Genomic DNA, 20,814 nt, shown 5'->3' with positions numbered 1-20,814 from the left:
TTTGTGGTTGTGATGTCACTTGTGGCTCAGTGCCTGATAGGCCCGTGGTGGTCCTGTGGGTGGAGTTTGTGGTTGTGATGTCACTTGTGTCTCAGTGCCTGATAGGCCAGTGCTGGTGTTGTGGGTGCAGTTCGTGGTTGTGATGTCACTTGTGGCTCAGTGCCTGATAGGCCAGTGCTGGTCCTGTGGGTGCAGTTTGTGGTTGTGATGTCACTTGTGGCTCAGTGCCTGATAGGCCAGTGCTGGTGATGTGGCTGCAGTTTGTGGTTGTGATGTCACTTGTGGCTCAGTGCCTGATAGGCCAGTGCTGGTCCTGTGGGTGGAGTTTGTGGCTGTGAGGTCACTTGAGGCTGAGTGCCTGATAGGCCAGTGCTGGTCCTGTGGCTGCAGTCTGTGGTTGTGATGTCACTTGTGGCTCAGTGCCTGATAGGCCAGTGCTGGTGTTGTGGGTGCAGTTTGTGGTTGTGATGTCACTTGTGGCTGAGTGCCTGATAGGCCAGTGCTGGTGTTGTGGGTGCAGTTTGTGTTTGTGATGTCACTTGTGGCTCAGTGCCTGATAGGCCAGTGCTGGTCCTGTAGGTGGAGTTTGTGGTTGTGATGTCACTTGTGGCTCAGTGCCTGATAGGCCAGTGCTGGTCCTGTGGGTGCAGTTTGTGTTTGTGATGTCCCTTGTGGCTCAGTGCCTGATAGGCCAGTGCTGGTGATGTGGCTGCAGTTTGTGGTTGTGATGTCGCTTGTGTCTCAGTGCCTGATAGGCCAGTGGTGGTCCTGTGTCTGCAGTATGTGGTTGTGATGTGACTTGTGTCTCAGTGCCTGATAGGCCAGTGCTGGTCCTGTGGCTGCAGTTTGTGTTTGTGATGTCACTTGTGGCTGAGTGCCTAATAGGCCAGTGCTGGTCATGTGGCTGCAATTTGTGGTTGTGATGTCACTTGTGGCTGAGTGCCTGATAGGCCAGTGCTGGTGTTGTGGGTGGAGTTTGTGTTTGTGATGTCACTTGTGCCTCAGTGCCTGATAGGCCAGTGCTGGTCCTGTGGATGGAGTTTGTGGTTGTGATGTCACTTGTGGCTGTGTGCCTGATAGGCCAGTGCTGGTGATGTGGCTGCAGTTTGTGGTTGTGAGGTCACTTGAGGCTGAGTGTCTGATAGGCCAGTGCTGCTCCTGTGGGTGGAGTTTGTGGTTGTGATGTCAGTTGTAGCTCAGTGCCTGATAGGCCAGTGCTGGTGTTGTGGGTGCAGTTTGTGGTTGTGATGTCACTTGTGGCTGAGTGCCTGATAGGCCAGTGGTGGTCCTGTGGGTGGAGTTTGTGGTTGTGATGTCACTTGTGGCTGAGTGCCTGATAGGCCAGTGCTGGTGTTGTGGGTGGAGTTTGTGGTTGTGCTGTCACTTGTGGCTCAGTGCCTGATAGGCCAGTGCTGGTCATGTGGCTGCAGATTCTTATTATGAGGTCACTTTTCCCGTAGTACCTGATAGGCCAGTGCTTGTCGTGTGCCTGCTGTTTGTGGTTGTGATGTCGCTTGTGTCTCAGTGCCTGATAGGCCAGTGCTGGTCCTGTGGGTGGAGTTCGTGGTTGTGATGTCACTTGAGGCTGAGTGCCTGATAGGCCAGTGCTGGTCCTGTGGGTGGAGTTTGTGGTTGTGAGGTCACTTGAGGCTCAGTGTCTGATAGGCCAGTGCTGGTCCTGTGGGTGCAGTTTGTGGTTGTGATGTCACTTGTGGCTCAGTGCCTGATAGGCCAGTGCTGGTGATGTGGCTGCAGTTTGTGGTTGTGATGTCGCTTGTGTCTCAGTGCCTGATAGGCCAGTGGTGGTGTTGTGGGTGGAGTTTGTGTTTGTGATGTCACTTGTGTCTCAGTGCCTGATAGGCCAGTGCTGGTGATGTGGCTGCACTTTGTGGTTGTGATGTCACTTGAGGCTCAGTGTCTGATAGGCCAGTGGCGGTCCTGTGTCTGCAGTATGTGGTTGTGATGTCACTTGTGGCTCAGTGCCTGATAGGCCAGTGGTGGTGTTGTGGGTGGAGTTTGTGTTTGTGATGTCACTTGTGGCTCAGTGCCTGATAGGCCAGTGCTGGTCCTGTGGGTGGAGTTTGTGGTTGTGATGTCACTTGTGGCTCAGTGCCTGATAGGCCCGTGGTGGTCCTGTGGGTGCAGTTTGTGGTTGTGATGTCACTTGTGGCTCAGGGCCTGATAGGCCAGTGCTGGTCCTGTGGGTGGAGTTTGTGGTTGTGATGTCACTTGTGGCTCAGTGCCTGATAGGCCCGTGGTGGTCCTGTGGGTGCAGTTTATGGTTGTGATGTCGCTTGTGTCTCAGTGCCTGATAGGCCAGTGCTGGTGATGTGGGTGGAGTTTGTGATTGTGATGTCACTTGTGGCTGAGTGCCTGATAGGCCAGTGGTGGTCCTGTGGCTGCAGTTTGTGTTTGTGATGTCACTTGTGGCTGAGTGCCTGATAGGCCAGTGCTGGTGTTGTGGGTGCAGTTCGTGGTTGTGATGTCACTTGTGGCTCAGTGCCTGATAGGCCAGTGGTGGTCCTGTGGCTGCAGTTTGTGGTTGTGATATCACTTGTGGCTCAGTGCCTGATAGGCCAGTGCTGGTCCTGTGGGTGCAGTTTGTGGTTGTGATGTCACTTGTGGCTCAGTGCCTGATAGGCCAGTGCTGGTGATGTGGCTGCAGTTTGTGGTTGTGATGTCGCTTGTGTCTCAGTGCCTGATAGGCCAGTGGTGGTGTTGTGGGTGGAGTTTGTGTTTGTGATGTCACTTGTGTCTCAGTGCCTGATAGGCCAGTGCTGGTGATGTGGCTGCACTTTGTGGTTGTGATGTCACTTGAGGCTCAGTGTCTGATAGGCCAGTGGCGGTCCTGTGTCTGCAGTATGTGGTTGTGATGTCACTTGTGGCTCAGTGCCTGATAGGCCAGTGCTGGTGTTGTGGCTGCAGTTTGTGGTTGTGATGTCACTTGAGGCTGAGTGCCTGATAGGCCAGTGGTGGTGTTGTGGGTGCAGTTTGTGTTTGTGATGTCAGTTGTGGCTGACTGCCTGATAGGCCAGTGCTGGTGTTGTGGGTGGAGTTTGTGGTTGTGATGTCACTTGTGGCTGAGTGCCTGATAGGCCAGTGCTGGTCCTGTGGGTGGAGTTTGTGGTTGTGATGTCACTTGTGGCTGACTGCCTGATAGGCCAGTGCTGGTCTTGTGGGTGGAGTTTGTGTTTGTGATGTCACTTGTGGCTGAGTTCCTGATAGGCCAGTGCTGGTGTTGTGGGTGCAGTTTGTGGTTGTGATGTCACTTGTGTCTCAGTGCCTGATAGGCCAGTGCTGGTGATGTGGGTGGAGTTTGTGGTTGTGATGTCACTTGTGGCTGAGTGCCTGATAGGCCAGTGCTGGTCCTGTGGGTGGAGTTTGTGGTTGTGATGTCACTTGTGGCTCAGTGCCTGATAGGCCAGTGCTGGTGATGTGGGTGGAGTTTGTGGTTGTGATGTCACTTGTGGCTGAGTGCCTGATAGGCCAGTGGTGGTGTTGTGGGTGGAGTTTGTGTTTGTGATGTCACTTGTGGCTGAGTGCCTGATAGGCCAGTGCTGGTGATGTGGGTGCAGTTTGTGGTTGTGATGTCACTTGTGGCTGAGTGCCTGATAGGCCAGTGCTGGTGATGTGGCTGCATTTTGTGGTTGTGATGTCACTTGTGGCTCAGTGCCTGATAGGCCAGTGCTGGTCCTGTGGGTGGAGTTTGTGGTTGTGATGTCACTTGTGGCTCAGTGCCTGATAGGCCAGTGCTGGTGTTGTGGGTGGAGTTTGTGTTTGTGATGTCACTTGTGCCTCAGTGCCTGATAGTGCTGGTGATGTGGCTGCATTTTGTGGTTGTGATGTCACTTGTGGCTCAGTGTCTGATAGGCCAGTGGTTGTCCTGTGGGTGGAGTTTGTGGTTGTGAGGTCACTTGTGGCTCAGTGCCTGATAGGCCAGTGCTGGTGATGTGGGTGGAGTTTGTGGTTGTGATGTCACTTGTGGCTGAGTGCCTGATAGGCCAGTGGTGGTCCTGTGGGTGGAGTTTGTGGTTGTGATATCAGTTGTAGCTCAGTGCCTGATAGGCCAGTGCTGGTCCTGTGGGTGGAGTTTGTGTTTGTGATGTCACTTGTGGCTGAGTGCCTGATAGGCCAGTGCTGGTCCTGTGGGTGGAGTTTGTGGTTGTGATGTCACTTGTGTCTCAGTGCCTGATAGGCCATTGTTGGTCCTGTGGGTGGAGTTTGTGGTTGTGATGTCGCTTGTGTCTCAGTGCCTGATAGGCCAGTGCTGGTGATGTGGGTGCAGTTTGTGGTTGTGATGTCACTTGTGGCTGAGTGCCTGATAGGCCAGTGCTGGTGATGTGGGTGCAGTTTGTGGCTGTGAGGTCACTTGAGGCTGAGTGCCTGATAGGCCAGTGCTGGTGTTGTGGGTGGACTTTGTGGTTGTGATGTCACTTGTGGCTGAGTGCCTGATAGGCCAGTACTGGTCCTGTGGGTGGAGTTTGTGGTAGTGATGTCACTTGTGGCTCAGTGCCTGATAGGCCAGTGCTGGTCCTGTGTGTGGAGTTTGTGGTTGTGATGTCACTTGTGGCTCAGTACCTGATAGGCCAGTGCTGGTGTTGTAGGTGGAGTTTGTGGTTGTGATGTCACTTGTGGCTCAGTGCCTGATAGGCCAGTGCTGGTGATGTGGGTGCAGTTTGTGTTTGTGATGTCACTTGTGGCTCAGTGCCTGATAGGCCAGTGCTGGTGTTGTGGGTGGAGTTTGTGGTTGTGATGTCACTTGTGGCTGAGTGCCTGATAGGCCAGTGCTGGTGATGTGGCTGCAGTTTGTGGTTGTGATGTCACTTGTGGCTCAGTGTCTGATAGGCCAGTGGTTGTCCTGTGGGTGGAGTTTGTGGTTGTGATGTCACTTGTGGCTCAGTGCCTGATAGGCCAGTGGTGGTCCTGTGGGTGCAGTTTGTGGTTGTGATGTCACTTGTGGCTCAGTGCCTGATAGGCCAGTGCTGGTGATGTGGCTGCACTTTGTGGTTGTGAGGTCACTTGAGGCTCAGTGTCTGATAGGCCAGTGCTGGTCCTGTGTGTGGAGTTTGTGGTTGTGATGTCACTTGTGGTTGAGTGCCTGATAGGCCAGTGCTGGTGATGTGGCTGCACTTTGTGGTTGTGAGGTCACTTGAGGCTGAGTGTCTGATAGGCCAGTGCTGGTGTTGTGGGTGGAGTTTATGTTTGTGATGTCACTTGTGGCTCAGTGCCTGATAGGCCAGTGCTGGTGATGTGGCTGCAGTTTCTGGTTGTGAGGTCACTTGAAGCTGAGTGTCTGATAGGCCAGTGCTGGTCCTGTGGGTGCAGTTTGTGGTTGTGATGTCACTTGTGTCTCAGTGCCTGATAGGCCAGTGCTGGTCCTGTGTGTGGAGTTTGTGGTTGTGATGTCACTTGTGGCTGAGTGCCTGATAGGCCAGTGCTAGTCCAGTGGCTGCAGTTTGTGTTTGTGATGTCACTTGTGTCTCAGTGCCTGATAGGCCAGTGCTGGTGATGTGGCTGCACTTTGTGGTTGTGAGGTCACTTGAGGCTGAGTGTCTGATAGGCCAGTGCTGGTCCTGTGGGTGGAGTTTGTGGTTGTGATGTCACTTGTGGCTGAGTGCCTGATAGGCCACTGCTGGTCCTGTGGGTGCAGTTTGTGGTTGTGATGTCACTTGTGGCTCAGTGCCTGATAGGCCAGTGCTGGTCCTGTGGGTGGAGTTTGTGTTTGTGATGTCACTTGAGGCTGAGTGCCTGATAGGCCAGTGCTGGTCCTGTGGGTGGAGTTTGTGGTTGTGAGGCCACTTGTGGCTCAGTGCCTGATAGGCCACTGCTGGTGATGTGGGTGCAGTTTGTGGTTGTGAATGGCACTTGTGGCTCAGTGCCTGATAGGCCAGTGGTGGTGTTGTGGGTGGAGTTTGTGTTTGTGATGTCACTTGTGGCTCAGTGCCTGACAGGCCAGTGCTGGTGATGTGGGTGCAGTTTGTGGTTGTGATGTCACTTGTGGCTGAGTGCCTGATAGGCCAGTGCTGGTCCTGTGGGTGGAGTTTGTGTTTGTGATGTCACTTGTGGCTCAGTGCCTGATAGGCCAGTGCTGGTCCTGTGGGTGGAGTTTGTGGTTGTGATGTCACTTGTGGCTCAGTGCCTGATAGGCCAGTGCTGGTCCTGTGGGTGGAGTTTGTGGTTGTGATGTCACTTGTGGCTCAGTGCCTGATAGGCCCGTGGTGGTCCTGTGGGTGGAGTTTGTGGTTGTGAGGCCACTTGTGGCTGAGTGCCTGATAGGCCAGTGCTGGTGTTTTGGGTGGAGTTTGTGTTTGTGATGTCACTTGTGGCTCAGTGCCTGATAGGCCAGTGCTGGTCCTGTGGGTGGAGTTTGTGGTTGTGATGTCACTTGTGGCTCAGTGCCTGATAGGCCAGTGCTGGTGATGTGGGTGCAGTTTGTGGTTGTGATGTCACTTGTGGCTCAGTGCCTGATAGGCCAGTGCTGGTGATGTGGCTGCACTTTGTGGTTGTGATGTCACTTGTGGCTGACTGCCTGATAGGCCAGTGCTGCTCCTGTGGGTACAGTTTGTGGTTGTGAGGTCACTTGTGGCTGAGTGCCTGATAGGCCAGTGCTGGTGATGTGGGTGCAGTTTGTGGTTGTGATGTCACTTGTGGCTGAGTGCCTGATAGGCCAGTGCTGGTGATGTGGCTGCACTTTGTGGTTGTGAGGTCGCTTGAGGCTGAGTGTCTGATAGGCCAGTGGTTGTCCTGTGGGTGGAGTTTGTGGTTGTGATGTCAGTTGTAGCTCAGTGCCTGATAGGCCAGTGCTGGTCCTGTGGGTGGAGTTTGTGTTTGTGATGTCACTTGTGGCTGAGTGCCTGATAGGCCAGTGCTGGTCCTGTGGGTGGAGTTTGTGGTTGTGATGTCACTTGTGGCTCAGTGCCTGATAGGCCATTGTTGGTCCTGTGGGTGGAGTTTGTGGTTGTGATGTCGCTTGTGTCTCCGTGCCTGATAGGCCATTGTTGGTCCTGTGGGTGGAGTTTGTGGTTGTGATGTCGCTTGTGTCTCAGTGCCTGATAGGCCAGTGCTGGTGTTGTGGGTGCAGTTTGTGGCTGTGAGGTCACTTGAGGCTGAGTGCCTGATAGGCCAGTGCTGGTGTTGTGGGTGGAGTTTGTGGTTGTGATGTCACTTGTGGCTCAGTGCCTGATAGGCCAGTACTGGTCCTGTGGGTGGAGTTTGTGGTAGTGATGTCACTTGTGGCTCAGTGCCTGATAGGCCAGTGCTGGTGTTGTAGGTGGAGTTTGTGGTTGTGATGTCACTTGTGGCTCAGTGCCTGAAAGGCCAGTGCTGGTGATGTGGGTGCAGTTTGTGTTTGTGATGTCACTTGTGGCTCAGTGCCTGATAGGCCAGTGCTGGTGTTGTGGGTGGAGTTTGTGGTTGTGATGTCACTTGTGGCTGAGTGCCTGATAGGCCAGTGCTGGTGATGTGGCTGCAGTTTGTGGTTGTGATGTCACTTGTGGCTCAGTGCCTGATAGGCCAGTGCTGGTGATGTGGGTGGAGTTTGTGGTTGTGATGTCACTTGTGGCTCAGTGTCTGATAGGCCAGTGGTTGTCCTGTGGGTGGAGTTTGTGGTTGTGATGTCACTTGTGGCTCAGTGCCTGATAGGCCAGTGGTGGTCCTGTGGGTGCAGTTTGTGGTTGTGATGTCACTTGTGGCTCAGTGCCTGATAGGCCAGTGCTGGTGATGTGGCTGCACTTTGTGGTTGTGAGGTCACTTGAGGCTCAGTGTCTGATAGGCCAGTGCTGGTCCTGTGTGTGGAGTTTGTGGTTGTGATGTCACTTGTGGTTGAGTGCCTGATAGGCCAGTGCTGGTGATGTGGCTGCACTTTGTGGTTGTGAGGTCACTTGAGGCTGAGTGTCTGATAGGCCAGTGCTGGTGTTGTGGGTGGAGTTTGTGGTTGTGATGTCACTTGTGTCTCAGTGCCTGATAGGCCAGTGCTGGTCCTGTGGGTGCAGTTTGTGTTTGTTATGTCACTTGTGGCTCAGTGCCTGATAGGCCAGTGCTGGTGTTGTGGGTGGAGTTTGTGTTTGTGATGTCACTTGTGGCTCAGTGCCTGATAGGCCAGTGCTGGTGTTGTGGGTGGAGTTTGTGTTTGTGATGTCACTTGTGGCTCAGTGCCTGATAGGCCAGTGGTGGTCCTGTGGGTGGAGTTTGTGGTTGTGATGTCACTTGTGGCTCAGTGCCTGATAGGCCACTGGTGGTCCTGTGGGTGCAGTTTTTGGTTGTGATGTCACTTGTGGCTCAGTGCCTGATAGGCCAGTGCTGGTCCTGTGGGTGGAGTTTGTGGTTGTGATGTCACTTGTGGCTCAGTGCCTGATAGGCCAGTGCTGGTGTTGTGGGTGCAGTTTGTGGTTGTGATGTCACTTGTGGCTGAGTGCCTGATAGGCCAGTGCTGGTGTTGTGGGTGCAGTTTGTGGTTGTGATGTCACTTGTGGCTGAGTGCCTGATAGGCCAGTGCTGGTGATGTGGCTGCAGTTTGTGGTTGTGATGTCACTTGTGGCTGAGTGCCTGATAGGCCAGTGCTGCTGATGTGGCTGCAGTTTGTGGTTGTGATGTCACTTGTGGCTCAGTGCCTGATAGGCCAGTGCTGGTGATGTGGCTGCAGTTTGTGGTTGTGATGTCACTTGTGGCTGAGTGCCTGATAGGCCAGTGCTGGTGATGTGGCTGCAGTTTCTGGTTGTGAGGTCACTTGAAGCTGAGTGTCTGATAGGCCAGTGCTGGTCCTGTGGGTGGAGTTTGTGTTTGTGATGTCACTTGTGGCTGAGTGCCTGATAGGCCAGTGCTGGTCCTGTGGGTGGAGTTTGTGGTTGTGATGTCACTTGTGGCTCAGTGCCTGATAGGCCAGTGCTGGTCCTGTGGGTGGAGTTTGTGGTTGTGATGTCGCTTGTGTCTCAGTGCCTGATAGGCCAGTGCTGGTGTTGTGGGTCCAGTTTGTGGCTGTGAGGTCACTTGAGGCTGAGTGCCTGATAGGCCAGTGCTGGTGTTGTGGGTGCAGTTTGTGGTTGTGATGTCGCTTTTGGCTGAGTGCCTGATAGGCCAGTACTGGTCCTGTGGGTGGAGTTTGTGTTTGTGAGGTCACTTGTAGCTCAGTGCCTGATAGGCCAGTGCTGGTGTTGTGGGTGGAGTTTGTGGTTGTGATGTCACTTGTGGCTCAGTGCCTGATAGGCCAGTGCTGGTGTTGTAGGTGGAGTTTGTGGTTGTGATGTCACTTGTGGCTCAGTGCCTGATAGGCCAGTGCTGGTGATGTGGCTGCAGTTTGTGGTTGTGCTGTCACTTGTGGCTCAGTGCCTGATAGGCCAGTGCTGGTCCTGTGGGTGGAGTTTGTGGTTGTGAGGTCACTTGAGGCTGAGTGTCTGATAGGCCAGTGCTGGTCCTGTGGCTGCAGTTTGTGGTTGTTATGTCACTTGTGGCTCAGTGCCTGATAGGCCAGTGCTGGTGATGTGGCTGCAGTTTGTGGTTGTGATGTCACTTGTGGCTCAGTGCCTGATAGGCCAGTGCTGGTGATGTGGCTGCAGTTTGTGGTTGTGATGTCACTTGTGGCTCAGTGCCTGATAGGCCAGTGCTGGTGATGTGGCTGCACTTTGTGGTTGTGATGTCACTTGTGGCTGAGTGTCTGATAGGCCAGTGCTGGTCCTGTGGGTGCAGTTTGTGGTTGTGATGTCACTTGTGTCTCAGTGCCTGATAGGCCAGTGCTGGTCCTGTGGGTGGAGTTTGTGGTTGTGATGTCACTTGTGGCTGAGTGCCTGATAGGCCAGTGCTAGTCCAGTGGCTGCAGTTTGTGTTTGTGATGTCACTTGTGTCTCAGTGCCTGATAGGCCAGTGCTGGTGATGTGGCTGCACTTTGTGGTTGTGAGGTCACTTGAGGCTGAGTGCCTGATAGGCCAGTGCTGGTCCTGTGGGTGGAGTTTGTGGTTGTGATGTCACTTGTGGCTGAGTGCCTGATAGGCCACTGCTGGTCCTGTGGGTGCAGTTTGTGGTTGTGATGTCACTTGTGGCTCAGTGCCTGATAGGCCAGTGCTGGTCCTGTGGGTGGAGTTTGTGTTTGTGATGTCACTTGAGGCTGAGTGCCTGATAGGCCAGTGCTGGTCCTGTGGGTGGAGTTTGTGGTTGTGAGGCCACTTGTGGCTCAGTGCCTGATACGCCACTGCTGGTGATGTGGGTGCAGTTTGTGGTTGTGAATGGCACTTGTGGCTCAGTGCCTGATAGGCCAGTGGTGGTGTTGTGGGTGGAGTTTGTGTTTGTGATGTCACTTGTGGCTCAGTGCCTGATAGGCCAGTGCTGGTGATGTGGGTGCAGTTTGTGGTTGTGATGTCACTTGTGGCTGAGTGCCTGATAGGCCAGTGCTGGTCCTGTGGGTGGAGTTTGTGTTTGTGATGTCACTTGTGGCTCAGTGCCTGATAGGCCAGTGCTGGTCCTGTGGGTGGAGTTTGTGGTTGTGATGTCACTTGTGGCTCAGTGCCTGATAGGCCAGTGCTGGTGATGTGGGTGCAGTTTGTGGTTGTGATGTCACTTGTGGCTCAGTGCCTGATAGGCCAGTGCTGGTGATGTGGCTGCAGTTTGTGGTTGTGATGTCACTTGTGGCTGACTGCCTGATAGGCCAGTGCTGCTCCTGTGGGTACAGTTTGTGGTTGTGAGGTCACTTGTGGCTGAGTGCCTGATAGGCCAGTGCTGGTGATGTGGGTGCAGTTTGTGGTTGTGATGTCACTTGTGGCTGACTGCCTGATAGGCCAGTGCTGGTGATGTGGCTGCACTTTGTGGTTGTGAGGTCGCTTGAGGCTGAGTGTCTGATAGGCCAGTGTTTGTCCTGTGGGTGGAGTTTGTGGTTGTGATGTCACTTGTGGCTCAGTGCCTGATAGGCCAGTGCTGGTGATGTGGGTGGAGTTTGTGGTTGTGATGTCACTTGTGGCTGAGTGCCTGATAGGCCAGTGGTGGTCCTGTGGGTGGAGTTTGTGGTTGTGATATCAGTTGTAGCTCAGTGCCTGATAGGCCAGTGCTGGTCCTGTGGGTGGAGTTTGTGTTTGTGATGTCACTTGTGGCTGAGTGCCTGATAGGCCAGTGCTGGTCCTGTGGGTGGAGTTTGTGGTTGTGATGTCACTTGTGGCTCAGTGCCTGATAGGCCATTGTTGGTCCTGTGGGTGGAGTTTGTGGTTGTGATGTCGCTTGTGTCTCCGTGCCTGATAGGCCATTGTTGGTCCTGTGGGTGGAGTTTGTGGTTGTGATGTCGCTTGTGTCTCAGTGCCTGATAGGCCATTGTTGGTCCTGTGGGTGGAGTTTGTGGTTGTGATGTCGCTTGTGTCTCAGTGCCTGATAGGCCAGTGCTGGTGTTGTGGGTGCAGTTTGTGGCTGTGAGTTCACTTGAGGCTGAGTGCCTGATAGGCCAGTGCTGGTGTTGTGGGTGGAGTTTGTGGTTGTGATGTCACTTGTGGCTGAGTGCCTGATAGGCCAGTACTGGTCCTGTGGGTGGAGTTTGTGGTAGTGATGTCACTTGTGGCTCAGTGCCTGATAGGCCAGTGCTGGTCCTGTGTGTGGAGTTTGTGGTTGTGATGTCACTTGTGGCTCAGTACCTGATAGGCCAGTGCTGGTGTTGTAGGTGGAGTTTGTGGTTGTGATGTCACTTGTGGCTCAGTGCCTGACAGGCCAGTGCTGGTGATGTGGGTGCAGTTTGTGTTTGTGATGTCACTTGTGGCTCAGTGCCTGATAGGCCAGTGCTGGTGTTGTGGGTGGAGTTTGTGGTTGTGATGTCACTTGTGGCTCAGTGCCTGATAGGCCAGTGCTGGTCCTGTGGGTGCAGTTTGTGTTTGTTATGTCACTTGTGGCTCAGTGCCTGATAGGCCAGTGCTGGTGTTGTGGGTGGAGTTTGTGTTTGTGATGTCACTTGTGGCTCAGTGCCTGATAGGCCAGTGGTGGTCCTGTGGGTGGAGTTTGTGTTTGTGATGTCACTTGTGGCTCAGTGCCTGATAGGCCATTGTTGGTCCTGTGGGTGGAGTTTGTGGTTGTGATGTCGCTTGTGTCTCAGTGCCTGATAGGCCAGTGCTGGTGTTTTGGGTGCAGTTTGTGGCTGTGAGGTCACTTGAGGCTGAGTGCCTGATAGGCCAGTGCTGGTGTTGTGGGTGCAGTTTGTGGTTGTGATGTCAGTTGTGGCTGAGTGCCTGATAGGCCAGTACTGGTGATGTGGCTGCAGTTTGTGGTTGTGAGGTCACTTGTGGCTCAGTGCCTGATAGGCCAGTGCTGGTGTTGTGGGTGGAGTTTGTGGTTGTGATGTCACTTGTGGCTCAGTGCCTGATAGGCCAGTGCTGGTGTTGTAGGTGGAGTTTGTGGTTGTGATGTCACTTGTGGCTCAGTGCCTGATAGGCCAGTGCTGGTGATGTGGCTGCAGTTTGTGGTTGTGCTGTCACTTGTGGCTCAGTGCCTGATAGGCCAGTGCTTGTCCTGTGGGTGGAGTTTGTGGTTGTGAGGTCACTTGAGGCTGAGTGTCTGATAGGCCAGTGCTGGTCCTGTGGGTGGAGTTTGTGGTTGTGATGTCACTTGTGGCTCAGTGCCTGATAGGCCAGTGCTGGTCCTGTGGGTGGAGTTTGTGGTTGTGATATCAGTTGTAGCTCAGTGCCTGATAGGCCAGTGCTGGTGATGTGGCTGCAGTTTGTGTTTGTGATGTCACTTGTGGCTCAGTGCCTGATAGGGCAGTGCTGGTGATGTGGGTGGAGTTTGTGGTTGTGATGTCACTTGTGGCTGAGTGCCTGATAGGCCAGTGCTGGTGATGTGGCTGCAGTTTGTGGTTGTGATGTCACTTGTGGCTCAGTGCCTGATAGGCCAGTGGTGGTCCTGTGGGTGCAGTTTGTGGTTGTGATGTCACTTGTGGCTGAGTGCCTGATAGGCCAGTGCTGGTGATGTGGCTGCACTTTGTGGTTGTGAGGTCACTTGAGGCTCAGTGTCTGATAGGCCAGTGCTGGTCCTGTGTGTGGAGTTTGTGGTTGTGATGTCACTTGTGGCTGAGTGCCTGATAGGCCAGTGCTGGTGATGTGGCTGCACTTTGTGGTTGTGATGTCACTTGAGGCTGAGTGTCTGATAGGCCAGTGGTTGTCCTGTGGGTGGAGTTTGTGGTTGTGATGTCACTTGTGGCTCAGTGCCTGATAGGCCAGTGGTCGTGATGTGGGTGCAGTTTGTGGTTGTGATGTCACTTGTGGCTCAGTGCCTGATAGGCCAGTGCTGGTGATGTGGCTGCAGTTTGTGGTTGTGATGTCACTTGTGGCTCAGTGCCTGATAGGCCAGTGCTAGTGATGTGGGTGGAGTTTGTGGTTGTGATGTCACTTGTGGCTCAGTGCCTGATAGGCCAGTGCTGGTGATGTGGCTGCAGTTTCTGGTTGTGAGGTCACTTGAAGCTGAGTGTCTGATAAGCCAGTGCTGGTGATGTGGCTGCAGTTTGTGGTTGTGATGTCACTTGTGGCTGAGTGCCTGATAGGCCAGTGCTGGTCCTGTGGGTGGAGTTTGTGGTTGTGATGTCACTTGTGGCTCAGTGCCTGATAGGCCATTGTTGGTCCTGTGGGTGGAGTTTGTGGTTGTGATGTCGCTTGTGGCTCAGTGCCTGATAGGCCAGTGCTGGTGTTGTGGGTGCAGTTTGTGGCTGTGAGGTCACTTGAGGCTGAGTGCCTGATAGGCCAGTGCTGGTGTTGTGGGTGCAGTTTGTGGTTGTGATGTCACTTGTGGCTGAGTGCCTGATAGGCCAGTACTGGTCCTGTGGGTGGAGTTTGTGGTTGTGAGGTCACTTGTGGCTCAGTGCCTGATAGGCCAGTGCTGGTGTTGTGGGTGGAGTTTGTGGTTGTGATGTCACTTGTGGCTCAGTGCCTGATAGGCCAGTGCTGGTGTTGTAGGTGGAGTTTGTGGTTGTGATGTCACTTGTGGCTCAGTGCCTGATAGGCCAGTGCTGGTGATGTGGCTGCAGTTTGTGGTTGTGCTGTCACTTGTGGCTCAGTGCCTGATAGGCCAGTGCTTGTCCTGTGGGTGGAGTTTGTGGTTGTGAGGTCACTTGAGGCTGAGTGTCTGATAGGCCAGTGCTGGTCCTGTGGGTGGAGTTTGTGGTTGTGATATCAGTTGTAGCTCAGTGCCTGATAGGCCAGTGCTGGTGATGTGGCTGCAGTTTGTGTTTGTGATGTCACTTGTGGCTCAGTGCCTGATAGGCCAGTGCTGGTGTTGTGGGTGGAGTTTGTGGTTGTGATGTCACTTGTGGCTGAGTGCCTGCTAGGCCAGTGCTGGTGATGTGGCTGCAGTTTGTGGTTGTGATGTCACTTGTGGCTCAGTGCCTGATAGGCCAGTGGTGGTCCTGTGGGTGTAGTTTGTGTTTGTGATGTCACTTGTGGCTGAGTGCCTGATAGGCCAGTGCTGGTGATGTGGCTGCACTTTGTGGTTGTGAGGTCACTTGAGGCTCAGTGTCTGATAGGCCAGTGCTGGTCCTGTGGATGGAGTTTGTGGTTGTGATGTCACTTGTGGCTGAGTGCCTGATAGGCCAGTGCTGGTGATGTGGCTGCACTTTGTGGTTGTGAGGTCACTTGAGGCTGAGTGTCTGATAGGCCAGTGCTGGTCCTGTGGGTGGAGTTTGTGTTTGTGATGTCACTTGTGGCTCAGTGCCTGATAGGCCAGTGCTGGTGATGTGGCTGCAGTTTGTGGTTGTGAGGTCGCTTGTGGCTGAGTGCCTGATAGGCCAGTACTGGTCCTGTGGGTGGAGTTTGTGGTAGTGAGGTCACTTGTGGCTCAGTGCCTGATAGGCCAGTGCTGGTGTTGTGGGTGGAGTTTGTGGTTGTGATGTCAGTTGTGTCTCAGTGCCTGATAGGCCAGTGCTGGTGTTGTGGGTGGAGTTTGTGGTTGTGATGTCACTTGTGGCTCAGTGCCTGATAGGCCAGTGCTGGTGATGTGGGTGCAGTTTGTGGTTGTGAGGTCACTTGAAGCTGAGTGTCTGATAGGCCAGTGCTGGTCCTGTGGGTGGAGTTTGTGGTTGTGATGTCACTTGTGGCTCAGTGCCTGATAGGCCAGTGCTGGTGTTGTGGGTGGAGTTTGTGTTTGTGATGTCACTTGTGGCTCAGTGTCTGATAGGCCAGTGGTTGTCCTGTGGGTGGAGTTTGTGGTTGTGATGTCACTTGTGGCTCAGTGCCTGGTAGGCCACTGGTGGTCCTGTGGGTGCAGTTTTTGGTTGTGATGTCACTTGTGGCTCAGTGCCTGATAGGCCAGTGCTGGTCCTGTGGGTGGAGTTTGTGGTTGTGATGTCACTTGTGGCTCAGTGCCTGATAGGCCAGTGCTGGTCCTGTGGGTGGAGTTTGTGGTTGTGATGTCACTTGTGTCTCAGTGCCTGATAGGCCAGTGCTGGTGATGTGGGTGCAGTTTGTGCTTGTGATGTCACTTGTGGCTGAGTGCCTGATAGGCCAGTGCTGGTGTTGTGGGTGGAGTTTGTGTTTGTGATGTCACTTGTGCCTCAGTGCCTGATAGTGCTGGTGATGTGGCTGCACTTTGTGGTTGTGAGGTCACTTGAGGCTCAGTGTCTGATAGGCCAGTGCTTGTCCTGTGGGTGGAGTTTGTGGTTGTGAGGTCACTTGAGGCTGAGTGTCTGATAGGCCAGTGCTGGTGATGTGGGTGCAGTTTGTGGTTGTGATGTCACTTGTGGCTCAGTGTCTGATAGGCCAGTGCTGGTCCTGTGGGTGGAGTTTGTGGTTGTGATATCAGTTGTAGCTCAGTGCCTGATAGGCCAGTGCTGGTGATGTGAGTGGAGTTTGTGGTTGTGATGTCACTTGTGGCTCAGTGCCTGATAGGCCAGTGGTGGTCCTGTGGGTGGAGTTTGTGGTTGTGATGTCACTTGTGGCTCAGTGCCTGATAGGCCAGTGCTGGTCCTGTGGGTGGAGTTTGTGGTTGTGATGTCACTTGTGGCTCAGTGCCTGATAGGCCAGTGCTGGTGATGTGGGTGCAGTTCGTGGTTGTGATGTCACTTGTGGCTGAGTGCCTGATAGGCCAGTGCTGGTCCTGTGGGTGGAGTTTGTGTTTGTGATGTCACTTGTGGCTCAGTGCCTGATAGGCCAGTGCTGGTGATGTGGCTGCAGTTTGTGGTTGTGATGTCACTTGTGTCTGAGTGCCTGATAGGCCAGTGCTGGTGATGTGGGTGCAGTTTGTGGTTGTGATGTCACTTGTGGCTCAGTGCCTGATAGGCCAGTGCTGGTGATGTGGCTGCAGTTTCTGGTTGTGAGGTCACTTGAAGCTGAGTGTCTGATAGGCCAGTGCTGGTCCTGTGGGTGGAGTTTGTGGTTGTGATGTCGCTTGTGGCTCAGTGCCTGATAGGCCAGTGCTGGTGTTGTGGGTGCAGTTTGTGGCTGTGAGGTCACTTGAGGCTGAGTGCCTGATAGGCCAGTGCTGGTGTTGTGGGTGCAGTTTGTGGTTGTGATGTCACTTGTGGCTGAGTGCCTGATAGGCCAGTACTGGTCCTGTGGGTGGAGTTTGTGGTTGTGAGGTCACTTGTGGCTCAGTGCCTGATAGGCCAGTGCTGGTGTTGTGGGTGGAGTTTGTGGTTGTGATGTCACTTGTGGCTCAGTGCCTGATAGGCCAGTGCTGGTGTTGTAGGTGGAGTTTGTGGTTGTGATGTCACTTGTGGCTCAGTGCCTGATAGGCCAGTGCTGGTGATGTGGCTGCAGTTTGTGGTTGTGCTGTCACTTGTGGCTCAGTGCCTGATAGGCCAGTGCTTGTCCTGTGGGTGGAGTTTGTGGTTGTGAGGTCACTTGAGGCTGAGTGTCTGATAGGCCAGTGCTGGTGTTGTGGGTGGAGTTTGTGGTTGTGATGTCACTTGTGGCTCAGTGCCTGATAGGCCAGTGCTGGTCCTGTGGGTGGAGTTTGTGGTTGTGATATCAGTTGTAGCTCAGTGCCTGATAGGCCAGTGCTGGTGATGTGGCTGCAGTTTGTGTTTGTGATGTCACTTGTGGCTCAGTGCCTGATAGGGCAGTGCTGGTGATGTGGGTGGAGTTTGTGGTTGTGATGTCACTTGTGTCTCAGTGCCTGATAGGCCAGTGCTGGTGATGTGGCTGCAGTTTGTGGTTGTGATGTCACTTGTGGCTCAGTGCCTGATAGGCCAGTGCTGGTCCTGTGGGTGCAGTTTGTGGTTGTGATGTCACTTGTGGCTCAGTGCCTGATAGGCCAGTGCTGGTCCTGTGTGTGGAGTTTGTGGTTGTGAGGTCACTTGTGGCTGAGTGCCTGATAGGCCAGTGCTGGTGATGTGGCTGCACTTTGTGGTTGTGATGTCACTTGAGGCTGAGTGTCTGATAGGCCAGTGGTTGTCCTGTGGGTGGAGTTTGTGGTTGTGATGTCACTTGTGGCTCAGTGCCTGATAGGCCAGTGGTGGTGATGCGGGTGCAGTTTGTGGTTGTGATGTCACTTGTGGCTCAGTGCCTGATAGGCCAGTGCTGGTGATGTGGCTGCACTTTGTGGTTGTGAGGTTCACTTGAGGCTGAGTGTCTGATAGGCCAGTGCTGGTCCTGTGGGTGGAGTTTGTGTTTGTGATGTCACTTGTGGCTCAGTGCCTGATAGGCCAGTGCTGGTGATGTGGCTGCAGTTTGTGGTTGTGAGGTCGCTTGTGGCTGAGTGCCTGATAGGCCAGTACTGGTCCTGTGGGTGGAGTTTGTGGTTGTGAGGTCACTTGTGGCTCAGTGCCTGATAGGCCAGTGCTGGTGTTGTGGGTGGAGTTTGTGGTTGTGATGTCAGTTGTGTCTCAGTGCCTGATAGGCCAGTGCTGGTGATGTGGGTGCAGTTTGTGGTTGTGAGGTCACTTGAAGCTGAGTGTCTGATAGGCCAGTGCTGGTCCTGTGGCTGCAGTTTGTGGTTGTGATGTCACTTGTGGCTCAGTGCCTGATAGGCCAGTGCTGGTGATATGGGTGGAGTTTGTGGTTGTGATGTCACTTGTGGCTCAGTGTCTGATAGGCCAGTGGTTGTCCTGTGGGTGGAGTTTGTGGTTGTGATGTCACTTGTGGCTCAGTGCCTGATAGGCCAGTGCTGGTGATGTGGCTGCACTTTGTGGTTGTGAGGTCACTTGAGGCTGAGTGTCTGATAGGCCAGTGCTGGTCCTGTGGGTGGAGTTTGTGTTTGTGATGTCACTTGTGGCTGAGTGCCTGATAGGCCAGTGCTGGTCCTGTGGGTGGAGTTTGTGGTTGTGATATCAGTTGTAGCTCAGTGCCTGATAGGCCAGTGCTGTTGATGTGGGTGCAGTTTGTGTTTGTGATGTCACTTGTGGCTCAGTGCCTGATAGGCCAGTGCTGGTGTTGTGGGTGGAGTTTGTGGTTGTGATGTCACTTGTGGCTGAGTGCCTGCTAGGCCAGTGCTGGTGATGTGGCTGCAGTTTGTGGTTGTGATGTCACTTGTGGCTGAGTGCCTGATAGGCCAGTGCTGGTGATGTGGCTGCAGTTTGTGGTTGTGATGTCACTTGTGGCTGAGTGCCTGATAGGCCAGTGCTGGTCCTGTGGGTGGAGTTTGTGGTTGTGGTGTCACTTGTGGCTCAGTGCCTGATAGGCCAGTGCTGGTGATGTGGCTGCAGTTTGTGGTTGTGATGTCACTTGTGGCTCAGTGCCTGATAGGCCAGTGCTGGTGATGTGGGTGGAGTTTGTGGTTGTGATGTCACTTGTGGCTCAGTGTCTGATAGGCCAGTGGTTGTCCTGTGGGTGGAGTTTGTGGTTGTGATGTCACTTGTGGCTCAGTGCCTGATAGGCCAGTGCTGGTGATGTGGCTGCACTTTGTGGTTGTGAGGTCACTTGAAGCTGAGTGTCTGATAGGCCAGTGCTGGTCCTGTGGGTGGAGTTTGCGGTTGTGATGTCACTTGTGGCTCAGTGCCTGATAGGCCAGTGCCGGTCCTGTGGCTGCAGTTTGTGGTTGTGATGACAGTTGTGGCTCAGTGCCTGATAGGCCAGTGGTGGTCCTGTGGCTGCAGTTTGTGGTTGTGATATCACTTGTGGCTGAGTGCCTGATAGGCCAGTGCTGGTGATGTGGGTGCAGTTTGTGGTTGTGATGTCACTTGTGGCTCAGTGCCTGATAGGCCAGTGCTGGTGATGTGGGTGCAGTTTGTGGTTGTGATGTCACTTGTGGCTGAGTGCCTGATAGGCCAGTGCTGGTGATGTGGCTGCAGTTTGTGGTTGTGATGTCACTTGTGGCTGAGTGCCTGATAGGCCAGTGCTGGTGATGTGGCTGCAGTTTGTGGTTGTGATGTCACTTGTGGCTCAGTGCCTGATAGGCCAGTGCTGGTGATGTGGCTGCAGTTTGTGGTTGTGATGTCACTTATGGCTCAGTGCCTGATAGGCCAGTGCTGGTGTTGTGGGTGGAGTTTGTGGTTGTGATGTCACTTGTGGCTCAGTGCCTGATAGGCCAGTGCTGGTCCTGTGGCTGCAGTTTGTGGTTGTGATGTCACTTGTGTCTCAGTGCCTGATAGGCCAGTGCTTGTGATGTGGGTGCAGTTTGTGCTTGTGATGTCACTTGTGGCTCAGTGCCTGATAGGCCAGTGCTGGTGTTGTGGGTGGAGTTTGTGGTTGTGATGTCACTTGTGCCTCAGTGCCTGATAGTGCTGGTGATGTGGCTGCACTTTGTGGTTGTGAGGTCACTTGAGGCTCAGTGTCTGATAGGCCAGTACTGGTCCTGTGGGTGGAGCTTGTGGTTGTGATGTCACTTGTGGCTGAGTGCCTGATAGGCCAGTGCTGGTCCTGTGGGTGCAGTTTGTGGTTGTGATGTCACTTGTGGCTGAGTGCCTGATAGGCCAGTGCTGGTCCTGTGGGTGGAGTTTGTGGTTGTGATGTCACTTGTGGCTCAGTGCCTGATAGGCCAGTGCTGGTCCTGTGGGTGGAGTTTGTGGTTGTGATGTCACTTGTGGCTCAGTGCCTGATAGGCCCGTGGTGGTCCTGTGGGTGCAGTTTGTGGTTGTGATGTCACTTGTGGCTCAGTGCATGATAGGCCAGTGCTGGTGTTGTGGGTGCAGTTTGTGGTTGTGATGTCACTTGTGGCTGAGTGCCTGATAGGCCAGTGCTGGTCCTGTGGGTGGAGTTTGTGGTTGTGATGTCACTTGTGGCTCAGTGCCTGATAGGCCAGTGCTGGTCCTGTGGGTGCAGTTTGTGGTTGTGATGTCACTTGTGGCTGAGTGCCTGATAGGCCAGTGCTGGTCCTGTGGGTGGAGTTTGTGGTAGTGAGGTCACTTGTGGCTCAGTGCCTGATAGGCCAGTGCTGGTCCTGTGGGTGCAGTTTCTGGTTGTGAGGTCACTTGAAGCTGAGTGTCTGATAGGCCAGTGCTGGTGTTGTGGGTGGAGTTTGTGGTTGTGATGTCACTTGTGGCTGAGTGCCTGATAGGCCAGTGCTGGTCCTGTGGGTGGAGTTTGTGGTAGTGAGGTCACTTGTGGCTCAGTGCCTGATAGGCCAGTGCTGGTGTTGTGGGTGCAGTTTGTGTTTGTGATGTCACTTGTGGCTCAGTGCCTGATAGGCCAGTGCTGGTGTTGTGGGTGCAGTTTGTGGTTGTGATGTCACTTGTGGCTGAGTGCCTGATAGGCCAGTGCTGGTGATGTGGGTGGAGTTTGTGTTTGTGATGTCACTTGTGGCTCAGTGCCTGATAGGCCAGTGCTGGTGATGTGGCTGCAGTTTGTGGTTGTGATGTCACTTGTGGCTGAGTGCCTGATAGGCCAGTGCTGCTCCTGTGGGTGGAGTTTGTGGTTGTGCTGTCACTTGTGGCTCAGTGCCTGATAGGCCAGTGCTGGTGATGTGGGTGCAGTTTGTGGTTGTGATGTCACTTGTGGC

The sequence above is a fragment of the Apteryx mantelli genome, unplaced genomic scaffold, assembly GCF_036417845.1.
Source record: "Apteryx mantelli isolate bAptMan1 unplaced genomic scaffold, bAptMan1.hap1 HAP1_SCAFFOLD_33, whole genome shotgun sequence".
In the NCBI taxonomy this organism is placed as follows: domain Eukaryota; kingdom Metazoa; phylum Chordata; class Aves; order Apterygiformes; family Apterygidae; genus Apteryx; species Apteryx mantelli.
Note: the sequence above shows the minus strand (reverse complement) of the source record.